Genomic DNA, 22,946 nt, shown 5'->3' with positions numbered 1-22,946 from the left:
CACACAAGGACCCAAACTACAGAGCTGTCTTTCCTCCATGGCTGAGGTGAGAAGCCCGGCATGATGTTGGGTAGACACTGAATGGTAGCAGGAGGAAGCAGTTCAGGGGAGGTGGGCTTCTTGAACCAGCATCAGAGAAGAACCATGCTGGGCCAGCACAGCATCGAGTCAAGTAACCCAGAAACCAAAAAGACAAAGACAAAGACAACCCTCTGAGTCTGTCAACACTGAGTTCCAGGATGGTACAGTCATAGAATCCAATGTGTGCAGAGCTTGAAAGGACCTTCAGGGTCCCATGTTCCACGCCACACCCTCTTTGGGGACAGGGAGCAGGTCACGAGTGCAGGGGTCAGGACTGGCCTCTTGAGGGTGGACTCCTGTCTTGTTACCATCCACACCCCACCCACTCTGCAGTGTGCCACTCAGAGCCCACCTCCCTCTTCTCGCAGGGAGAGGCATTCTAGCACTTTAGATGTTTCTACAGAGAGTGGTCCTGCGTCCAATGAGATTACTGACATACTTGCCTTGCTTACTCGCCTTTCACACACTGACTCCTGGGTAGGGTCCATCTCATCACCTACCAAGTCCAGAGTGGTACAGAAGAGTTGATGAGTGCTAAGTGATTCAAAGCCGGCCATCAGCACCTAGTGTCTCCTCTGGCAGAGGCAGCTCTGGGGAGAGTACCAAGGTAAGCAGGGTGGGGTCTTTATCCTCAGAGGTCTTGCAGTCTAGCTAGGGTAACAGTGCATACACGCACACACACACACACACACAAACAGAAACTATTCAAGGTAACCTTGTACCTAAAGAATACTATAGAGAGAGGTCTGGAAGGTTCCATGTGAATGTGCGCATGCACACACACACACACACACACACACACGCACACACCAGAAACCACCCAAAGTAATCTTGCACAAAAAGAGTACTATAGAGAGGGTTCTGGAAGGTTGCACACACATGCACACACACACACAAACACATACACACAGAAACCGCCCAAGGTATCCTTTCACAAAAAGAGTACTACAGAGAGGATTCTGGAAGTTGTGGGGAGGAAGGAACAGTCCTGAAGTCGGCCTCAGAGGCTTCAGGAGGACACAGGAAGTGAGGAGGGAGGGATCTGCTGTGAGCAGCAGTGTGGAGGGCTGGGCACGCTGGGAGTCATGCTGCGGGAGTGGAGGCGAGTCCATGACCATCAGGGAGACAGGGGGAAGTGCTGCTGCGAGGAAGGGAGGAAGGCCCGTGGTGGGGGTCAGAGCCCTGAGAAGCATGGAGAGTGACGGCTGATCCTGGGCCCAGAACTGTTTTCATTAACCTCATTAGACAGACGGACAAGATAAAGCCAGAGAGCTGCAGGCACTCAAACACCAAGCTGCGGGAGTCAGGGGTTGCCTCGGGGAAAGCTGTGGTTTAAGATTTGTGCTTATGCTACTAGAGTGGCCTGGGTCGCAGGGACCAGAGAGCAATTAGTAGTCTGCCTGTGTCATGTCAGCAAAGGCCCTGGGTTTAAGAGAGCTCAGGAAGTACTGGACAGACAGGGTATTCTTCCAGAAACTTCTTCTTAAGGATTCTATCTGAGACTCCTCTACTCCTAACTGTTGATTTTATGCCAGGGGGAACTGAGGGGGAGAGGGGTGGCTGGGAAAAGAGACTCTCGTGCTTCAACGAAGGTGTGCAAGCAAGGCTCAGGCACAGGCCCTCCACGTGTACCTACGGTGACCCGAATGATCTCGGGATGTGACGGGAAGGCAATGCACTCTGGATTGTATCCCAGACGTGCACTGAGCTCCATGGCCTCTGCACCAACATGCCTATCATTCCTCCTCAGAGATTCCAGATTAGGGGCTGCACTTTTCTTAAGGGCCCTTGTGCTGTCAGCCAGTCTGGGGCTTGTCAGCGATTTCCCCATTTTCTCCACCTTTGTAGTCCCTAGGCCAGGCACCAAGGAGGTGCTCACACACCAGAGAGGGAGGGGATTAATGAAGGAAAAAGGTGACCGGTGGCCGTTGACAGAGCTATTGATGGGCCAGTGTCGCCAGACTGTCAGCGTCTTGAGGAGGGGGCGGTTGGGCACACTCCGTCTGGGCTTCCCAGGTGCCTGATACTAAAGAAGCCCATTGACAAGTCCTGGGAACACACATCCCCTAGACTGTTCTCTTCACTGACTGACCACCAAAGGAACACCTCTGTGTTTGGATCCAGCCTCCCTGGTGTTCAGTCTCACCTCGCTTCCTCAGATGGTGCACACGCCACCTCCACCCCCATGGGAAAGTGGTCATCCTTCTGAATGAAGGGCTCGGGCAATGCCACCGAGCACACTGTTCTCCTGCCATATTCCACAAAGGATACCTGACATTTCAACACACTGGCTACTCTAGCGACTGGGCTTTTGTCTCCTTGCTAAAGTGGGTCCACTTTAGCCATGATGTTACTGAATTGAAACAGACAAAGACTGACAAGCAAAGCCCTATGGTCTGTCAAAGCTGCCGGTCTTCTGGACACACACCAGAGGAGTCTCAACAGAGTGCAGAAGACAACACTCTACCAACTCTGAACCTGGAGCACTCAACTCAGCAATGGACAGAAAGGGTGGAGGCCACTTACATGAAGGTATCTTTCTAGATGCCATGTCATTAAGATTATCAAAAAAGCACATGGATGCCAGACACACCAACAGCTGTCCACAATTCTGAACCTTCACTTAGACCTAGAGTGTGGAGACAGGCCTCAGCCAGGATCTGAAATCAGGTCACTTGTTTCCATCAGAAATTCCCTTAGAAAAGTGTCCGTTACCTTACAGTGTGGCTCAGATGGTAAAGAATCTGCCTGCAATGCAGAAGACCCAGGTTCAATCCCTGGGTTGGAAAGATTCCCTGGAGAAAGGAATGGCCATCCACTCCAGTATTCTTGCCTGGGAAATTACATGGTCAGAGAAGCCTGGTGGATTACAGTCCATGGGGTTGCAAAGAGTCGGACACAACTCATTGACTAACACTTTCGCTATGATCCAGACTACAACCAAACCAAAGTGGAACTCTTCTTGACAAAGTTGAACAGCCTCTTAACTCAAACTGTGTTCTTCAGAAAATATTGTACAGATGTTTCAGACACTCGCAGTTGAGAAAAAAATACTTTCTGTCTCCTTCATATCTCAGATCAGTTTCCAGATCTGTATACTTGAGGATGTGCCCTTAATAGAAACATTCATTCAACACAGATTTTTATTTTATGACACAATCAGAATAACAGTAAAAACTCTGAATCAAAGGATGTGAAAGGTTAAAGGCAGTCTGTGATCAGACCCTTGCTTTTCAAGATGCTATCCACGTACCAGACACTTAGGCATCAACTGGGATCTGGTCAGAAGCACAGAATCTCAGGTTCACCTCAGAACATATGAATCAGAAGCCACGTTTGACAAGATCACTGAGGGATCTGAACGCACACCAAAATCTGAGATCTAGTTTTCAAACCGTGTTCTCTGGCACATTTTGGGTCCTCTATGACGAGTGGGCCAGGAAGAGATTAGAAAGAAGGCGGATGGGGAGGAGGCCTCGCTTCAGCTGAGCAGCCTGCCTCTGATCTGTTTGGGAGGCTGAAACCCCCACCACTCCCCAGTTAGATATCCCATGGGCACAAAGGTTGGAGAATCACTGTTCTGGACCAATCATCTCGTTTTCTACATGCACAACTGACAACTTCCAAACAGCATAAGGGAATTTCACCAAGGTCACATTATAGTCCCTTGAACACTGGTAGAGGATTCTGAAATTTACAAAGTCTGGAAACCAGGAAAAATCTTCATAGGCAGTGTTGCTGGAATAATCTCCCAACTGCAGAAGTAGAAGCAAAGACAGACCCTGAGCCCCAGTGGGACACATCATGACGTCCAAGGTTGTGCCCTGGAAAAGCCCGGTGACATGAGTGGCATTTTGTGCTACCTGGTTTTCTACAGAGGAGAGACACACCCAGAGATAGCAAGGTCCAAGGCTACACAATAAAAGAAGAACTGACATCCAAACCCAGGTCCCTGGACCCGAAAGCCCAGGTTCTGGATCATGTCATTCACATCATGAGCACAAATAGGCAGCCCCTCTGTGTGCCCTATGCATTGGCCCAGCCTATGAGCTACATGGACACACATCCACTCAAAAAAGGAGCCATCCACCCTTACGGACCCGTGGGATACAAACAATGGGCTTCTGTGCCAATGCCTGGGCTCCTGCTAGGCTCAAGGCACGGAACATGCAAATTCAGTTGCTATATCTTTGTGGTAATGAGAGTTAAGAATCCATTGCTGTGTTTCTGACATCTCCATGCCTTGGGAAAGTTAGAAGGATTAAGAAGGCAGAAATGGTCAGAGGAGGAAAAGGGAAAGAAATAATTTACAATGTATTACATATTAGGTTTAGCACCTCATTTTTATATTCACACCCTCCAAGCACTGCATGGAGCTTTCTGCCATGGAAGCTTTTATTGCTAACCACCTTTAATTAAAACTGAAGCTGCAAAAAAAAAAAAAAGACAATCCAATCAAAAAATAGTCAGAACACCTGAATCGACATTTCTTCAAAGAAGACACAGATGGCCAAAAGGCACATGAAAAGAGGCTCAACATTCTTAATTATCAGACAAATGCAAATCAAAACTCCAAGGAAGTATCACCTTACACTGGACAGGATGGCCATAATTTTAAAACCTACCAAGAATAAATGCTGGGGAGGGTGTAGAGAAAAGGGAACTCTTGTACACTGTTGGTTGAAAACTAAATTGGTACAGTCAACATGAAGAACAGTATGGAGGTTCCTTAAACAATTACAAACAGAGCTACCATATGATCCAGCAATCCCACTCATGGATATATGCCAGGAAAATATGAAAACTCTAGTTTGAGAAGATACATGCATCCCAATGTTCATTGCAGCACTATTTATAATAGCCAAGATATGGAAGCAATGTAAATGTCCATCACCAGCTAAACAAGATAAAGAAGATGTGGTATACACTCTCACACACACACACACACACACACACACACACACACACACACACACACAGAGGAATACTACCCAGCCATGAAAAATAATGAAGTAATACCATTTGCAGAAACATGGATGGACCTAGAGATTATCATACTAAGTGGAGTATGTCAGAAAGAGAAAGACAAATGTCCTATGATATTAATTATATGTGGAATCTAAAAAGATGATACAAATGAAATTATTTGCAAAGCAGAAACAGGCTCAGAGAATTAACTTTTGGTTACCAAAGGGGAAAAGCAGGGGAAGGGATAAGTTAGGAGTTTGGGATTAACAGATACACACTACTACGTATAAAATAGTAGTACTGTGGTGTTGGAGAAGAGTCTTGAGAGTCCCTTGGACAGCAAGGAGGCCAAGTCAGTCAGTTCTAAAGAAATCAACCCTGAATATCCATTGGAAGGACTGATGCTAAAGCTGAAGCTCCAATATTTTGGCCACCTGATGTGAAGAGCCAGCTTACTGGAAAAGACCCTGATGCTGGGAAAGACTAAAGACAGAAGGAGAAGAGACTGCTAGAGGGTGAGATGATTGGATGGCATCACTGACTCAACAGACATGAGTTTGAGCAAACTCTGGGAGAGAGTCAAGGACAGGGAAGCCTGGTGTGCTGCAGTCCATGGGGTCACAAAGCCGAACATGACTGAGTGACTGAACAACAATGCATAAAATACATAATTAAGGTCCTACTGTATAGAACAGGGAACTATACTCAATATCTGCAATAACCTATAATGGAAAAGAATCTAAAAGTATTTATGTAGTGAATCACCTTGATGTACACCAGAAACGATGGACACAACATTGTTAACTAACTATGTGAACGTGAGTGAAAGTCACTCAGTCATGTCCGACTCTGCCATCCCATGAACTATACAGCATACATTTCATGGAATTCTCCAGGCCAGAACAGAGGAGTGGGTAGCCTTTCCCTTCTCCAGGGGATCTTTTCGTCCCAGGAATCAAACTGGGGTCTCTTGCATTGCAGGCTGATTCTTTACCAACTGAGTTATGAGGAAAGTCCTAACTATAATTCAATTTAAAAAAAAAAAAAAAAGGTGAAGTTGGAAGAGCAGGCCAGCAGATGGCACAATGAGCAGGCAGCACATTACTGTCAAACTCTAGTTTCATTTCAGACACAAAGCTGGCCCCTTTCCTAAAGCCTCCTCCAAGTGTCATTTGGGGACTCTAGGTGGGCAATACAACAGGCCAAGGCCACCCTCCCCACATCATCTTGTCTTCACTGCCTGCACTACTCCTTCTAAGGCAGTAAGCGAGGGGCCCACACTGCTAAACTCCTGGCGCTTGAAGCTGCCACAGCTCAGGCCACTGGGGAGCTGGTCTGGGCAAACCTGTACCACGTCTTCCTTCTCTGCACAATGCATCAGCAGCAGCCACTCTGCTCAGCCTGGGGGACACTGGGTGCCACAGGGGGCAAATCAACCTACTGCTGGGGGCCAGGAGAATCTGGGCCCAACGCCCTCACCTCTGTGTGTGTTCAGTCGCTAAGTCATGTCCTACTCTTTGTGACCCCATGGAATGCAGCATGCCAGGCTTACCTGTCCTTCACCATCTCCCAGTTTGCTCAAATTCACGTCCATTGAGTTGGTAATGTTATCTAACCATCTCATCCAGTATCCAGGCAATAACTCTCAGGACATAAAGACCTAATGTCATCTCTCTAAACCTCTTTCTGGAGTCAGTAACAACAATTGGAGACCTCCACACAAGCCAGGGGAAGTCAGCCTGCAGAAGACAGTGCCCTTGTCCCATTTAGCGGGGACAGGCACCAGCTGCCAGAGCCACTCATCCTGGAAAGAGCCATGCCGGTCCCCTGACTCACCTGTGCGCCCTTCTTGTCTATCTGCTGCCTGACCCTGTCTATGGGAGGCACACAAAGCTTTGTCCAATCACTGTCTAACCAAATCACTGAATCAATGAATTCTTCTCAGGGAGGGAGGCAATGGCTTGCCTTTTAAACTGCAAGTGAGGGAACTGATCAGCTGCACACAGGGTACAGGCCAGATGCCTTAGAGTCTCCTCTCAGTTGGACCCAGTCTAGTATCCCAGCCCCTTTCCCATGACCTTGATCCAGCTACAGGCCTGAGCTCAGTTCCCTCCATGGGTCTGACCAATCAGGGGTCCCTTCCCCCATTTCCCATCCAAGGAGACCCTTTTTACTACAAGTCCCAGTCCAGATGGCCCTTCATCTGAAAAGCCCTCCATGGTCCCTTGATGTGAGTCAGTATTTGGTCCCCCACTCTACATGCTCCCCAACTTCTGCCTCGTTTCAGGCTCTGAGCTTTACAGATCTGCCCGGAAGATGCACTCCAGCCTCCCAATACCCCAGCCCTGAGTATCACAGGGGTGAGTGGAGACCTGACGCCCTGCACAGTTGAGGAGCCTCTTGCAGGATGGGTGTCCTTGGACTTAAATGTGCTTTGCCTCATGAGGTCTGGCACTCAGACCTGCCCTCTCCCATCAGGTTGTGCTTACACCAGGGCCAGCTGATGGCCAGGTGGCCAGCGCACTGGAAGCAGCTCTCCTGCCCAACCCAGCAGTTGTCTCATGCGAAAGACGCCAAGAGCCCCTCCCATCAGGCTGAGAGCAGGGCAGAGCGTGGTGCCACCCAGCCAAAGGCACTTGGCATCCTGTGTGTACACACAGCCACCGCTCAGGCACCAATTCCTGGTTTTAGTTCTCCCGCTCGGTCAGTAGTGATCATGAGCCTCAGGCACTGTGAGGGCCCGACCACCGGGGCCCACCGTGGACACCTCCAACGCCTGTCTGTGCTCTGCACCTCCTGACGGGCTGGCAGGAACTGTCAGGTCAACATCGCAGGTGCCGGGATGCCCTGCCCACCCTGCCTGCTCCCTCTCCCCTTAGTGGTGAGTCCCCAGTCAGACTCTGGCGCCAACTACCTCCCCCTACCACTCGTGGGAACAGCCTTATGAAGGACCCATCCCAAGAAGGCTGGCCCTGGACTGGTCCGAGGAGAGGTGGCAAGATGGGGCCTTGGTACGTGGTTGACATCCCATGCCCCACTGGTTATAAGATCCCATCCTGGGGGTAGTTGGTGTGCACTCAGCCCTGGGCTCAAGGCAACAGCCCAGCTGCTAGAACTTTTGCTGGTCTGGTGGGGGAGAGGAATTTCCTGGCAGGTGAGAAGATCCAGGCATATGGATCATGGGAGGAATAGAGGGAAGTGACTTCTTTCCTTTGCTGTATGCTGGGCGATGATCAGCCTAGGGTGAAGAACAGTAAATACCAAGACCGGGTCGGCAGGGGGGATGCCAGGGTCTTCCAAGTAGCTGACAAAGCTTCAGGCAGTGGACAAACGTCAGCCCAGGATTCAACAGGAGTGGCTGAACCTCAAAGACACTGAGCGTTCCACCAAGGCAGGCCTGACCCACTGGTATTGGAGGTCTTCTTGGGAAAACCTGCATCCCTGACACAAGGGCCAGGGAGACTGGGAGGCAGGCCCATGAAAACCAAGATTCCCCAGAGGTCTCTTGAACTTCTGAGCCTGCTGCAACAGCCCGCCTCCCCCCCCAAACCCCATAAAGAGCTGGTGCCCCCCCACCCCCGAGGGAGCAAACAGGACTGGCTTCCTTCATCACAGGTGCCCTCCATCCCAGGAAGCAGGGGAGCTGGCTGCCCCTGATCTGCTGCTGCTGCTGCTGCTAAGTCGCTTCAGTCGTGTCCGACTCTGTGCGACTCCAGAGATGGCAGCCCACCAGGCTCCCCCATCCCTGGGCTTCTCCAAGCAAGAACACTGGAGTGGGTTGCCATTTCAGAACCCAAATCACTACCAGCACGACACTCCAGGAACCACGGGAAGAAGTGGTCACCTACTGCCCTGCCGCCAAGGAGAGCAAAGTCATTGTGTAACACAGGCCAGGCTCGCCGGGGCTGGTGATGGAGGAGATGGATGACACCCCTCTCCCTCCGTCTCCACTGCCCAGGGACTGCAGCAGAGCTTGTGGTGTTGCACTGAAAGGCCAGGAGCCAGGGGCCAAGACGAGGGCTGCCGCCACCCAGGAGGCTGGACCTACAGAGCAGGACAGGTGGTCAATACAACTTGGCCTCCTGGGGGCTCAATGGATGGGCAACCAACCAAGGTACAGTCCAAAATGACACTGAAGCCAAGGGCAACTGCCCCAGTAAAAAGGTCGTGGTCCCTCATCCAGGTTTGGCCCCAAAGCCAGTTCTCAGATCTGGAACCAAGGAACGGGGATGGGTGGGTCCCCGGGGGAAGGACCATAGCAAACAGACACCAGAATGACCCCAGCCCCTCCCAAAGGGACCTTGGGCTCTGTGATGGTGAACCCACGCAGGGAGGTGGGACCACCAGAGGGATGCAAGTTGCCACACCTAGGGTCAACTTGACACCTACGTAAGATACCCAGTTTACTCTGACTCTGCAGCCACTTCAGTAGGACCCCATGGGCTGGGGTTTCTGGGCACAGGGGGTCAAGGGGCAAGAGACATGGTGCCAGTCCTGAGGATTTGTCAGTCGGTCTTGAGCTGGGAGAGCCTAGAATGCACAAGAGTCCACTCGCTGAAGTCTTTCACCATGGGTATGGGATGGCAGTGCGCACTCCAGACTGTCCTCCCTTCTCCTCAGTCTCACAAACTAAATATCTGGACTCATTCAGTGGGCCTCAGCAGGGTGTCTGGACACCTCCTCCAGCAGTGGGCTGCTGCGATACGCTCCAACCTGGGTCTCACTGTGCATGCTCAGTTGCTTGTCTGCAGTTCCCCTCCTGGTGGGGCCCAACCATGAGTCCATGGAGGGCAGCCCCACTGACTGTGGTGGCCCCTGGATCTTTCCAGAATGGCAGTGTGAGAGGAGGAGTCATTTTCTCTTGTTCCTTGCAGAGTCTCCTGGGCTGTAAATCTCCATCACTCCTGGGGGATGGGTTTCTATGCTGCGGGGCTGAGGCATCGTGGGGTCCCTGTCCCAGCCATGTGAGGACAGGCCAGCTGCTGTGATGAGCAGAACCAACCCTGAGGGAACCTGCATGTGTGTTTCTCATCAGTTGGGCCCTCCTGGGTCCCCGTGGTCTGAGGCCCCTGCCAAGGAGAAAACCGTGGTGGCTTGGTGTCCAACACTGCTGTCTTGTCACAGGTGGTTTTCTCCCTGTTCCTCTGATCTTCGTGCAGGTGAAGACACCCAGACAATCAGGAGGAAGAGGGCTTTCTCCTCTGGCCACCAAGCAGGCACCCTCTGCTTCGAGAGGTAGGAGCTCTTGAAGCCCCTTCTTGCTCAGTGATTCCACCCACACAGGTGAGATTTGGAGGCATCCAGGAGGAAGAGGTTGAGTTGGCTGAGACACTGACTGGTGGAAACTGGGCAAGCCAGGGATCCAGTCACATACCCCAGTAGAAGACATAGCAATGGCCATGCCCCAGGGGCCAGCCAGGCTGTATGGTAATTAACACAGACCCAGTGAAGAGAGTGACCCTTTGTCACCCAGCAGGTGGGCAAATGTTCAGCGGGATGATGATGCTCGGGGTCAGCCAGTGCGTGAGGACATGGCATGCTTAACTGTGGTTGGGGGAGTGGACACAGGGGAGCCTTTGCAGAAGGCCATTTTCTGGCATGTGTCAGCACCTCGAGTATGTGCCCTGTGCCCCAGGCCTCCTCCTCCAGGGTTCTTCAGTCAGTGAGTGTGTGGTCACATCAAGTGGTTGTATTGGCGCAATGAGTTTTCCCTTCAAGTCAGTAACTTGTGGGACCCCCGACACTGGGAGGTGAAAACAGACACTTGAAGATGTGCAGACATGGAGGAGTGTGCCTGAGATGCTGGGAGTGGAGAAGTCATCCCCACACCCCCTCCTTTGCCCCTGCGGAGAGATGTACATACAGGGCTGACCCTCTGTCTTCATTTGCCGGCAGTCACATCAGGATTGCATTGCGTGGCTCACATTACCAACTGTGTTGGTTCAGAAGGCCGGCAGCCGAGGTCAAGGTGTCAGCTGATGTTGGCGCTCATGAGGTTTGTGGAGAGAGTCTGTCCCATCTCTCCCCTCTCACTTCTGGGGCATTGCTGGCCATGGTAGTCGTGTCTGGGCTTGGAGATCTCTGCCTTCCTCTTCACCCCAGTTTTTCTGTGTGCCTGTCTGTCTCTAAATGTGTCCTTTGTATGGGAACGGCTGTCCTGTTAGAGGAGGATCCATCCTAATCAGCTCACCTGACTTCCATCAGCTCTGTGAAGACCTTTCATTTGTCTGTTTAAGGTCACACCGAGGTACTTGGGATTGAGACCCCAGCACCTGGATTTGAGGGCACACGATGTGACTCCTCACGCCCTACAAAGGCTCTGAGGTAGGAACACACTGGAATGTGCCAAGGATGGAAGGATGGCCTTAATGGCTACTGGGGGTGAATCCAGGGGCGAGGAGAGCAGGCTGCTGGGGCAGGAGCCAAATCACGTGGGGCCTCATGGGCCTGTGAGAACTGTGGCTCTTCTGTGCTTGGGGAAGGAAAGGCCCAGGAGGCCCTAGAATGGGTTCATCTGGGACCTTGTCCCCATCCTCACATCAATGTCGAAATGGAGGCTCCCTTGCAGGTGCTAAGATGCTGCTGAGGTTCAGGCCCGCTGCTCTGCTCTTTTGCAGTCACCCCGCTCCAGTGAACAGGGAGCCCCCTCCAGGTACAAGGAAAGAAGTGAGGATGGAGGTGTGTGGTCAGCTCCCCTGCAGCATGGTTTATCTCTCTGTCTGTTAGCACCTCCTCAGTTGTGGAACCGGGTGACAGTAACCTAGCGGGTTATTTGAGGTTTGAATTCTGTGATCCTGTATGGTGCTGTCCCAGGCCCTGGCGAGGACACAGAGAATGCCCGTCCCAGTAGTTCCTGCTCTCCTTTGTTCTTTCTCTAGGTTCTGAGCAGGGGCTGGGACATCTGCTGACAGTGGAGGCCATGGTGCAGGAAGGGCTGGGAGGAAGGTGGCTCCCAAAGGCATGGGGAAGACTCCTGGCAGGACCATCTGAGGTCCAGGGTGGCCCCAGGGCCGAGGCCAGACAGGTTAGCATGGGTCTGCCCTCAGCAGCCCTTGGCTCAGATGTGGGATCTGCAGACCATGGGCAGAGATGGGACCCAGGAGCTGAAGAGTCTTTGTCAGCTGGGGCTCGGGACAGCCAGGGTCCCTGGGCTGGGAGATGGCATCTGAGGTGCCTGACCACCACTCTGGGCCTCAGTCCCAGTTGTGCTCTGAGGCAAAGGTGGGTCCAGGTCTACACGTGGCACTTGTCTGTGTGTGTGTGTGCATGTGTCTACGTGTGTGTCTGCGTGTGTGTGCCCAGTAGAGACCATGAGAGGCTGCACAGCACCTAGCCTGGGTTGCACACCCCCGCTGCCTGCAGCCGGGCCTGAGCAAGTCCCCTGAGTCCCCAGGGGTGAGCACACCTCTCTGCTGGTGAGTCGCTTGGGGACCTGATGTCCGCAGGCTCCCCACCGGGGGCCTCCTGCTCTGTCCCTGCAGCCTGCAGTGGGCAGACTGAGAGCTGCCCATGGCCTGGTGGGTTCGTGGAGCACCAGGCCTCTCCCTTTCATTTCAGTCCCTCCCTCAATTGGCCTCGCCCCAAATTCCCTTTGCTGAGCTGAGCCCATCTGAAAGGCTCAGACAGAGGAACCAGTTCACCTCGGGTCCCCTCTGTGATACGGTCTTAGTTTCTAGCAGGAATGACTGTGAATCACCTTGCACTCCTTCTGTGTCCTGTCTGCACACAGATCTTGTGGACATTGGGGACACTTTGCTGTGCCCAGAAAACCTAGGACCCAATGAAGTGGAGGAGCTGGAGAATCAAGCCCTGCTACCCTACCTGCAACAGAAGTACCTGACTGCGCTCGCCAACCCACGCTGGCTGCTGCAGCCTGTCCTGGGGAAGGCCGGGAAAGACATCTTCCAGGTAGACATCTTTAAGCACCTGATCCCCTTTGGGCAGGAGGCCTGCCAGACTGAGCACTCGAGAATAAGGTGACGGAGAGACCAGCTCATCATGACACCGCCCAGTCGCCACCACGCCCTAAGCATGCCCATCTGGTTCGGTCTGAATCAGTCCTGCCCTGGGGTGGGCTGGCCACTTGGTGCAAGGCCAGGGGCAGTGACTCCCCTCATGCAGTGCTGCTCTGGACTCAGAGAGAGTCTCTAGGACTTTGACCTTTATGAATATATGGCATTGCCACTTGTTTTGGCCCTGCTGGGTCTGGGTGCTTGAGAGAAATGTGTTGTTAGGAAACTGGTTAGTGTTTTTCCCTCTGTGTTCCGGTCCAAACTGCTTGTTTTGGAACAGTGTCCAGAGGGTGATGGGGGAGCCCGGGGGCTGGGCTGAGCGTCGGCAGGCAGAGAGGCCCACAGGCCCAGAAACAGGCAGCAGTCTGTCCTTGCAGGTGACCCTTGTCCTGCTGTAAAGCGTCCCCTGGCTCACAAAGCCTGTGTGTTGGACACAGTGCCTGGCAGCCTCACATCCAAAGACAGGCTCCTAGATACACCTCTGAGGGCAGAGCAACAAGGGCTGGTGTTCACCTTGTGGAAACTTTGTACTTGTCTTTGGGTTTGGGGTCATGTGTTTTCAAGGCCCTTGGCCTTGGCATGACCCTGTTTTCTGGTGAACCTCTTGGGGAGGCCCCTGGATCAGGAGCTGGAGACACTCAGCTGCTAATCAGAAACTTGTGGCATCATTGGGGGACCCATAAGGAGCCCTTTTTGCTTTAGGGTGAATGACTCATGGGAGATGACACCCTCAAGATCAGGAGCCCAGCTGGGCTGTCTGTTGAGTGGCAGGCAAAGCCCAGGGACCAGCCCATCCTGGGCTCACCTTAATGCTTGGCTTATGAACCAGATCCTTGGCTGAGTGTGTGAAATGCTGCTGCTTCAGATGAAAAGGGACCACAGGGACTGGACCGAAGCCTGCCTGGGACGTGGGCTTCCAGCCTCATCTGGCTCACCCAGTGCCATGTGTGAATAGCATGGATAGATAGAGAGAACACAGACTTGCAGCTCTTGTTCGATTCTTTATTTAGTCCAGTGGAGTTTTGCTTTACTTTATTAGATCCAGAAATCAATTTTTGATTACAAGATAGTGCTCCTGATTCTCTCTAGGAATCTGGGAGCTCAGGGATTGGGCTTGTCCTTGACCTGCTCACAGAGGACACACATAATCTGAGGACTCTCCCTGCTCCTCCTCTGCCTCAGGGGCCTTGTTTGGGGCCATGACGGAAAGGGCTGCTATCAGGATGGAGTAACAGGGGTTGTACAAAGCCATCACTGATTTGTAATCTGGGTACTCTGGGGGGCCTCAGGCAGTTCCCCTGGGCTGTCCTTTCCAGCAGTAGCTGGGTGTACAGACATGGCACTGCTGGATGTACCCTCCCCACTGGGGCTTCCCTGCTCACTGGGGAGATGGTTTCCCCCGGCCCACTCGGCTCCACTGCCCATAGACCAAAGGCGAGAGAGCACAAATGAGTGCCGGCTGGGGTTCTGTGAGCAGTTGGGGTTCTCTTCTGGACTTTCTTGCCCACCTCTTGGGTGCACTGGTTATGTTGGGAGTCAAGGAGAGTGTCTGGTTGCCACCACTCGGTTCTTTCTCTTTGGGGTCGCTATTGAACCGGTGGTGGGCTGAGCAGTTGTTCTGGGGTCATCTTTCTTCTGGATGTTCTGCAGGAGGAGAGGCTTATCTCTCTGAAAATTGGAGTTACAACATATCTGAAAGGAAATGAATCATTTTTGCCATGGTGGGGGAGAGGAGCCCTTCCTCCCCGCTCTCCTCCCCACCACTGTCCTGGCCTTGCCTAAGTATGGAGATAAGGTCTCTTCATTCCCGGTATGTTATGAGGCTCTAGCATTTCACTCCTCGCTTGAGATGTTACTGGACCTCCCTGACATCAAGTGGCCCCTCAGGGTCTGGAGGCACCCCTGCAGGTTCCGGAGTCACCCCTGCAGGTCCCGTCTAAGGGGGTTCATGGAACACAACAGGCTCTGCTTTCTCCTCTTTCATTAGCCACCCTCTCACAAGAAAAATGTTTTCCTGGCAAATGAAACCCATCCAGCACTTGGCTCGCCTAGCCTAGTCTCCCTGGAATGGCTTTCTACGTTACCATCATCCTCTTCCCTGCAGAGCAACCCAGAGGGCAGATTTTGCTGAACCCATAGAGGTTCAGTTCATGGATGAAACGCTTCACACTGTTTGTCTCAAAGATCCTGTCTGCGCCTCTGTGCTAGAGGACCTCCGTCTGGAAGAGATCTGCCTCGATGACCACCATGTCTCCCTTGTTGTGCCCAGAGGTGAAGACCGCATCCTTCACGATCCTCCAGAGCTTCCTGGGGAAGGAAAGCCCTAGGACAGCATTGTTCTCTTCCTCATTGGCCATTTCTGGGTTCGGGCCCTGTGGCGGCAGATTGTCATGGAGGCCTGGATCGGGGCTCTCAGGTTGGTCACCCTGCTTCTCCAGAGCCTCCCTTGAATCCATGTTTGGATCTGGGGAGGAATCACAGGGATCCCCTGCTGTGGGCTCCTCATCAGTTGATAGGGCCAGTAGGGCTGCACGTGCCTCATGGGAGCTCTGACTAACCATGGAGCTGGTCCAGTTCAGGAGCATTCCCTACCCAAGCAGTGAATGCTCAGGGCAGAAGGGCCTCAGACCATGGTCGGGGTGCCCCATAAATAATCTCTGGAGATTCTAGAATCTGTGTCTCGGGCCAGGCAGCCAATTAAGTGGTCAGCTCCCTTAATTGTTTCATGATGTCACAGAGGTGATGTGGAGAGGCAGCCCTGGCCTGGTGTAGGGGAGGAAGGGATGGAGACAGAGATGGGATCTCCAGCTTGTCTCTTGTCTGAAAGTACAGAAAAGTATATTTCAGGTTGCCTGCAAAGGCTCCCATCTGTGGCCAGGCCCCTTGTTTCAGGGAGCCAGGCCCTGGATGGGTTGACAAACGTGCCCCTGGCTCCACTCCCTCCCTACCGACAGGCAGGCTTCTGCTGAAGGGCCAGGCCCTGGTGAGTCCTCGCTCAGCTACCACTGAGAGACCCCAGGGGTCCGATGGGCCCCTGGCAAGTGTCCCTCCCAGAAGATGGGGTCCGTAATGGGCTGTTTGGGCCTAGCCTGAGTTGGTGGTCCCACCTCTCCATCCCCGACCCCAGCCTTGCCCCTCTTCTGGCTTGGTCTCTTCTGGCTGGTGCTGCTGGTTGCTAGGTCCCACTGAGATGGCCCCAAAGTCAGAGTCCTGTTGTCCTGCTTCCCCGCCCCCCAGGTCAAGCTCTCCCCAGAGTAGGGCTATGCTCGAGCACAGTGGGAGCGACCTCACATCCCACTTGACTGTTCCCCAAACACCTGAGATATAGACTACTCATGACGCCGTGTGGGAGGGCACAGCCAGGCGCTCTGCTGAGCTTGCAGCCTCACCAAACTGCCCACACCAGACATCATCCTGCTGCAGATCACAGGCTGCTGTCTTCAGTTTCTACTTCTTCCCATAAAGACCACTCTTGTGGCCCCAGAGTGCTCACTTGGGAACACCTGTGTGTGTGCTTTTCTTGTCCCCCTCCCAGAGTCTTGGATTCAACCTCCCTGAGGCTTCCTCAAAATTCCTGTTTCCTTTTGTCAATGGGTTGAATGGGCTTCTGCTACCCCTGTTCCTGGCCTGCCATGTCCAACTTGGGTCTCCGTGGGCACCTGCCCTTTGAAGGACTTGATTGGGGGCTCAAGGTACAGCTTGTTCTGTTGAAAACAAGCATTTCACTGGTCTTCTATGAGGCCCTCCTCCCTCCTGCTCAGCGAGGAGCTGGTCAACCTGGTAGGTTCAGTTGGGCAGGAGGCCCCATGGCAGCAGCAAGGACAGCGCGCCGCCCTCACGCGTGAGGCGCTGGGACTGGACAGAGATGCTGGCCCCCGGCAGAGTCAGTTCTCAGCAAACCCCAGAGCAGCCCCACAGTGCTTCTGGTTCTCCTGTCCCCTTCCTTCCCTGGGGCAGCTTTTGTCACCTCAGAGGTATCGTTTAGCACTAAGAAGAGGAAGGCAAGAGAAGTCGGAAGGTTGGGCCGTGGCCTGGGGTGGGTGGGAAGGGTGGCGGCTTCAGAAGAATAGAGACCAGGGCTCTGAGCCCACCCCAACCCTCACTAACACATGGTCCTGCAAAGATACCCAAGGGCTGTGGCCTCAGTTCTTCATCTAGGAGGCAAGCGGGTGTGAGGAGCCCCATGTGTTGGGCTGCAGGATGCACCTGAGGGACAGGACAGAGCTAGCAGGGCCTGGCAGCTGTTTGCACTGTGATGGCAGAGCAGGAATCTCTCACATTGTTGCCCCCAGACACTCTTCCACTCTCCACTGTGGGATGGGGTTGGCTGCTTTGTGGTCCAGACATGGCAGAGAATATGACCCTCAATAGGATGTGGAAAAGCGAATCAACCAAACAGGATGTTTCATAAATAAAACTAAGAAACTTTTCTACTTAGACCATAGTGGACCACAGTGTTAGTTGCTCAGTTGTGTCCGACTCTTTGCAACCCCATGGACTGTAGCCTGCCAGTCTCCTCTGTCCATGGAATTCTCCAGGCAGGAATACTAGAGTGGGTTGCCATGCCCTTCTCCAGGCAATTTTCCTGACCCAGGAATCGAACCCAGGTCTCCCACAATGTAAAAAGATTCTTCATCATTTGAGCTACCTGGTAATCCCCATTTCCAGTTAGAGGACCTGTTAAATTTGGATGTGGAGGACTGTTCCAGCAGGACCCAAGCTGCTCTAGGAAATAGAACTAAGAACCACTCTTTGCCTCTGCCTCAGCTGGTCTTCCATCCAAACCATTATTTTCCTTCACGGCAACCTCAACAAAGATCGAGTCCTTGATTACGGTCCTTGATTACGATGGCCAGTTATAATCAAGATAATTTAAAGCTAATTAACACCTTGGGTTCCAGATCCCATGGACCAGGAGAAAGAGGGTACTTCCATGGATTTCTTGGGTACCACTTCAAGGGAGTGCAAAGGAGTTCTGCAGGATTCCTAGCAGATATGGGGTATGAAAATACCTCCTTTGGCTCTATGATCAACAGCAATGCGACAAGAGCCGGGACCCCTTCCTTCCTGTCCCAGAAAGAGATCTCTCTGGGCTTTATCTATGATGAAAAAGGATACCTCACAGCAATGATCCATTTCAGAATTTCCCGTCACCCAAAGAGACACTGTCTGCAAGTCTGAGGGCTGCCACCACCCAGCCTCATCACAATCACATCCCACAGAAGGAACCCAGCTTCTCAAAGCCCCAAACTGCCCTGGCTCAGCCACTGACACTCCAGTGCTCCTCCTGAAGCCCCACCACCCTGCCCTGTGTTGCCTTGTTCAGTGTGACTAGGGGACATCTTTCCACCTTCTTCGTGTGACTGTGGCTGCTAGACCATCGCTCAAGGTGTGGGGTGTCCTGCTTCTCTAGTGTCCCCACTGCTAACATGGCCTTTCACAGAGCAGAGGCTCTGTAAAGGTCTTCAGAATACATAAGCCAGTGAGCAGGAGGCTCAATTAATTATCTTCTACTTCCTTAAATAACCCAAACAAACCCAAATAAACAGAGACAATTTAGTTTTTGAAAATGACACACAAGAAGGACAGAAGCACGAATTCTATGATTACTTTTATCATCTAATTCTTCTTCATCTATTATTGCTAAGTAAGCTCATGTTTCCAAAACAGTTCTAATTCCAATTCCGTTGCATCCTGTTCAGGACCACAAAACACAATGGAAGAGTTTCCAATCTCTTTTACAAAACAGCAAAACTCTTGTTCTTGAACTGGGTAAGTACAAACACACTGTGATCAACATCATTCACAAAGCTAAGACATTGAAGTTTATTTAGCCTTCTGTGACAACAATGAAAGCTTTAAAATTTTCTAAGGAAAACAGAGATGAATCTCCATGTCATTGTAGAGAAGAGGAACCCCAAATTGCTATACACCAGTTTTCCCAACTGGCCCGGGTCCTCATTTCTGAGAAGGCTGAACACTCCCTCTTCAATCACAGAGCAAAGGATCAGACTAGCTGCTGCTCTGGTTCAGGCTGCTGAGTCCTCCTCCCTTGCAGCCTCTGCAGACAATGGAGGGAAGGCCCTCAAAACCCTTTGTTTGAGCAGAAATGCCATGACTTGCCACTTGCTGGTCTCTGTATAGTCCTGGGAACCCCACAGGAACTCGTAGTGGGCAGGTGGCTGTCAAGCACCTGCTGATACTCCAAATACCCCTCCTGCACCCACACTTGGGTCAGCAGCTCCTTGGGCTCCCCAAAGACCCAGTGCTCACTCCCAACACACAGCCCTATCCTGCTGAGTGCTCCCCAGAATGCTTCCTCAGGGGCCCCGTCTCCATTCTGCATGATCAGGGTGAGGAGGCCGGCCTTGGGCAGGCCCTGCCCACCACTCGGCATTGCATCACAGGTGAGGCCCAGGGTGGGGACCATGATGTAGATGTGCTCCCTGGGGTTCACCTCCCTCACCTCCACACCACAGACCAGCTGCAGGCTCTCAGAGGCTTGGCTGAAGACCTCCGAGAAGTGCTCCTGGTTACCCCTGAGGACCTTCTTCAGCATTTCCGCCTGGGAGGTCAGCTCCTTGGCTTGATACTTGAGGAACAGGAACTTCACCAGGTTCCTGCCACCATCTCATTAAGAGCTTCCTGGGGCAAGGCTTCCACAAGGGCAGAGCAGGAGACTGAGGGGACAAGGCTGAGGGGGATGCAGCCTCTCTTGCCTCAGCCCCGAAGAGCTGCACCCCTACTGGGCCCTGGGACTCTCCTGGGTCCTGAAGGTCTTCCTCGGGCTTGCTCAGTTCACTCATCTCGACCACGAGCACGATGCCTGGGATCAAACCACAGACAGAAGTGAGGTTGGGGGACAGATGGGAACCACGGGCCTGGCTGAGGGAGAGAGGGACTGTGAACGGCCTCGACTGAGAACTGCACCCTGTGCGGTCTGACACAGGCCCCTTACAGGTTTCCTCTTGAGGGGTGCTCTCATACCTCACAGGGGTGTGCCTCCAGGGTGGTCAGTGCCCTGGCTACCTGAAGGAGGAAGTGAGGTGGCTCTCCAGGGTGCAGTAAGCACAGCCTGAGATTTCTGGGGCTGACTTAGCAGGGGGATTAGGCCCTTGTGGGGCCCCCTCTGTTCTGGGATGGGGAGCCCCTGGTGCACACTTAGGGCACACTCCTCACCCTGACTCCTAGTACTGCCTGGACCTCCTCTGCTCTCTGACCTTAGGCCATGGGCCTCAGAGCTCTGCCTTCGCCTCCTGGTTCCTGGAGCTCCCGTGAGAGAAATGGAGGGGGCACCTTGGGGGTATCTCATGCATTTCTCAGCCAAGCCTGCTCATACACCCTCTCGCCCTGAGGTGAGTGGTCTCCATCTGTACCCCTGCCTCACTTCTGTGTCTTGTTCAACCCCAGGAATCATGCTCGTGGTCAAGATGAGTGAGCTAAGCAAGCCCAAGGAAGACCTTCAGGACCCAGGCAAGGCTCAGGGCTGGGTGGAGGCGCAGCTCTTGGGGGCTGAGCAGGGGGAGGCCCCACCTGACTTGGCCTCCTACCCCCAGCATCCTCCTCCTCCCCTGGGGAGGCCTTGCCCCAGGAAGTCTGAATGAGATGATGGCTAACCTGATGAAGTTCCTGCTCCTCAAGTATTGAGCCAAGAAGCTGACCTCCCAGGCAGAAAGTCATCAGGGATAACCAGGAGCACTTCCTAGTGGTCTTCAGCCAAGTCTCAGAGTGCCTGCAGTTGGTCTGTGGTGTGGAGGTGAGAGAGGTAAACTCCAGGGAGTACATCTACTTCATGGTCTCTACCCTGGGCCTCACCTGCGATGCAATGCTGAGCGGTGGGCAGGGCCTGCCCAAGGCCGGCCTCCTGGTGCTGGTCCTCAGCCTGAACATGTGGAATGGAGACCGGGCCCCTGAGGAAGCATTCTGGGGAGCACTGAGCAGGATAGGGCTGTGTGTTGGGAGTGAGCATTGTGTCTTTGGGGAGCCCAGGGAGCTGCTGACCCAAGTGTGGGTGCAGGAGGGGTACCTGGAGCACTGGCAGGTGCCTGACAGCCACCCTGCCCACAATGAGTTCCTGCGGAGTCCCTGGGCCTATGGGGAGACCAGCAAGTGGCAAGTCATGGCGTTTCTGCTCAGGGTCAAACAGAGGGCTTTTAGGCCCTTCCCATTCCCTTCTGCAGAGGCTGCAAGGGAGGAGGACTCGGCAGCCTGAGCCAGAGCAGCAGCCAGGCTGATCCTTCTCTCTGTTACTGAAGAGGGATCAGTCAGCTTCTCAGAAATGAGGACCCAGGCCAGTTGGGGGAACTTGTGTGTAGCAATTTGGGGTTCCTGTTGTCTACAATGACATGGAGATTCATCTCTGTTTTCTTTAGAAAATTTTCAAACTTTGATTTCATAGAAGGGTAAATACACTTCAGTGTCTTAGCTTTGTGAGTGATGTTGATCCCAGTGTGTTTATGGTTACCCAGTTCATGAACAAGAGTTTTGCTGTTTTTTTAAAAGAGATTGGGAACACTTTCATTGTTTTGTGGTCCTGAACAAGATACAATGGAATAGGAATTAAAATTGTTTTGAAAATGTGAATTTATTTAGAAATAATATTGAATGAGAAGAATTATATAATAAAAGTAATTATAGTGAATTCATGCTTCTGTCCTTCTTGTCTGTCATTCACAGTAACTAAATTATCTCTGTTTATTGAATTTTACTGGGTTATTAAAGAAAGTATCAGACAATCTGAGCCCCCTGCTCACTAGCTCATTTATTCTGAAGACTTTTACGGAGCCTGTGCTCCATGAAAGGCTGTTAGCAGTGGGGACACTAGGAGAAACAGGACACCCCCACATTTACAGCGATGGTCTAGAGCTGCAGTCACATGAGGTTTGTGTTGGGGGTGAGGGGAATCTCTGAAATGGATCATTGTTGTGAGGTGTCCTTTTGCTTCTTGGATAAACCCCAGGGAGATCTCTTTCTGGGGCAGGAAGGAAGGGGTCCTTGCTCTTGTCCCATAGCTGTTGACCACAGAGATGAAATAGGTGTTTTCCACCCACCATCTGCTAGGAATCCTAGAGAAATGTGAATCTTGCTCTTTTATGTATGGCCCAGTATTCCCTGTGCCCTCCTGTCTCTGCCCTGGGAAGCTGATTACCAAGTACATTGAAATAACAGTTTATTTGGTCATCTGGACTTTATTACTTTCACTTGTGAGCATGGTCTAGATTTCATTTAGATGAAATGAGTGGAGAGAAGCTACAAAAGTGGACAGGACCTGCTGTGTGACTAGAATCCTGGGATCTTTGAGTGAGCTGTTCCCAGCTGGGAAAGACACTGCTCCCCATCCTCAAACCCTCACAAACACCCAAACTGAATAATTTATCACCGGGGAGGAAAACACACAGAACAGCAATTCTGAGTGGTTTTCTATTTCATTTCCTATTGAGCTGCTAATTCTCCAAGGTGTCTTAAAAAGAAAACAATTTCTAGAGGAGAGAGGGACAGAGTCTGAGATCCAAATAACACTAGAAATAAGTAGTAGCCAGGAAAGATGCAACATCTGCCAATGTCCCTGGGTTCAGGCAGGTTGAGAAGTGTGGAGGCAGCAGAGACACAGGTTAAGGCTGTGCCTGGCATCAAAAGGCGGGAGCGACTTCTGGGCCTAAGGAGGTGGTGAGGTCACTGCAGTGGGGGGTGTGAATGGGTGCAGGGGGCCGAGGGGGCAGCTCTGTGCTGAGTGCCAGAGAACAACGGGAACAGGAGACGTGATTCTGCCCACATATGTGGCAGCTGCCAGATAGTCAGTGGACTCTTGGAAAAGGTGGAGAATTTCAAGACCCATGTGACCTGCTCAGACTCTCCTCCCAAAACAAAGGAGATTTTTAACCGGTG

The 22,946-nt window shown here is 52.4% G+C and overlaps 3 pseudogenes; 1 reads left to right on the top strand and 2 right to left on the bottom strand.

Annotated features, from left to right (window-relative positions):
* Positions 1–14,162: 14,162 nt before the first annotated feature.
* On the bottom strand, positions 14,163–15,622 carry LOC102178622 (annotated as a pseudogene).
* A 3,468-nt stretch (positions 15,623–19,090) lies between these two features.
* Positions 19,091–19,867, bottom strand: LOC102178902 (annotated as a pseudogene).
* A 624-nt stretch (positions 19,868–20,491) lies between these two features.
* Positions 20,492–21,273, top strand: LOC102179188 (annotated as a pseudogene).
* Positions 21,274–22,946: the final 1,673 nt, after the last annotated feature.

Source organism: Capra hircus, unplaced genomic scaffold (genome assembly GCF_001704415.2).
Source record: "Capra hircus breed San Clemente unplaced genomic scaffold, ASM170441v1, whole genome shotgun sequence".
Taxonomy (NCBI): Eukaryota; Metazoa; Chordata; class Mammalia; order Artiodactyla; family Bovidae; genus Capra; species Capra hircus.
The sequence above is the reverse complement of the archived record's forward strand: the minus strand, read 5'-3'. Positions and strand labels throughout refer to the sequence as shown.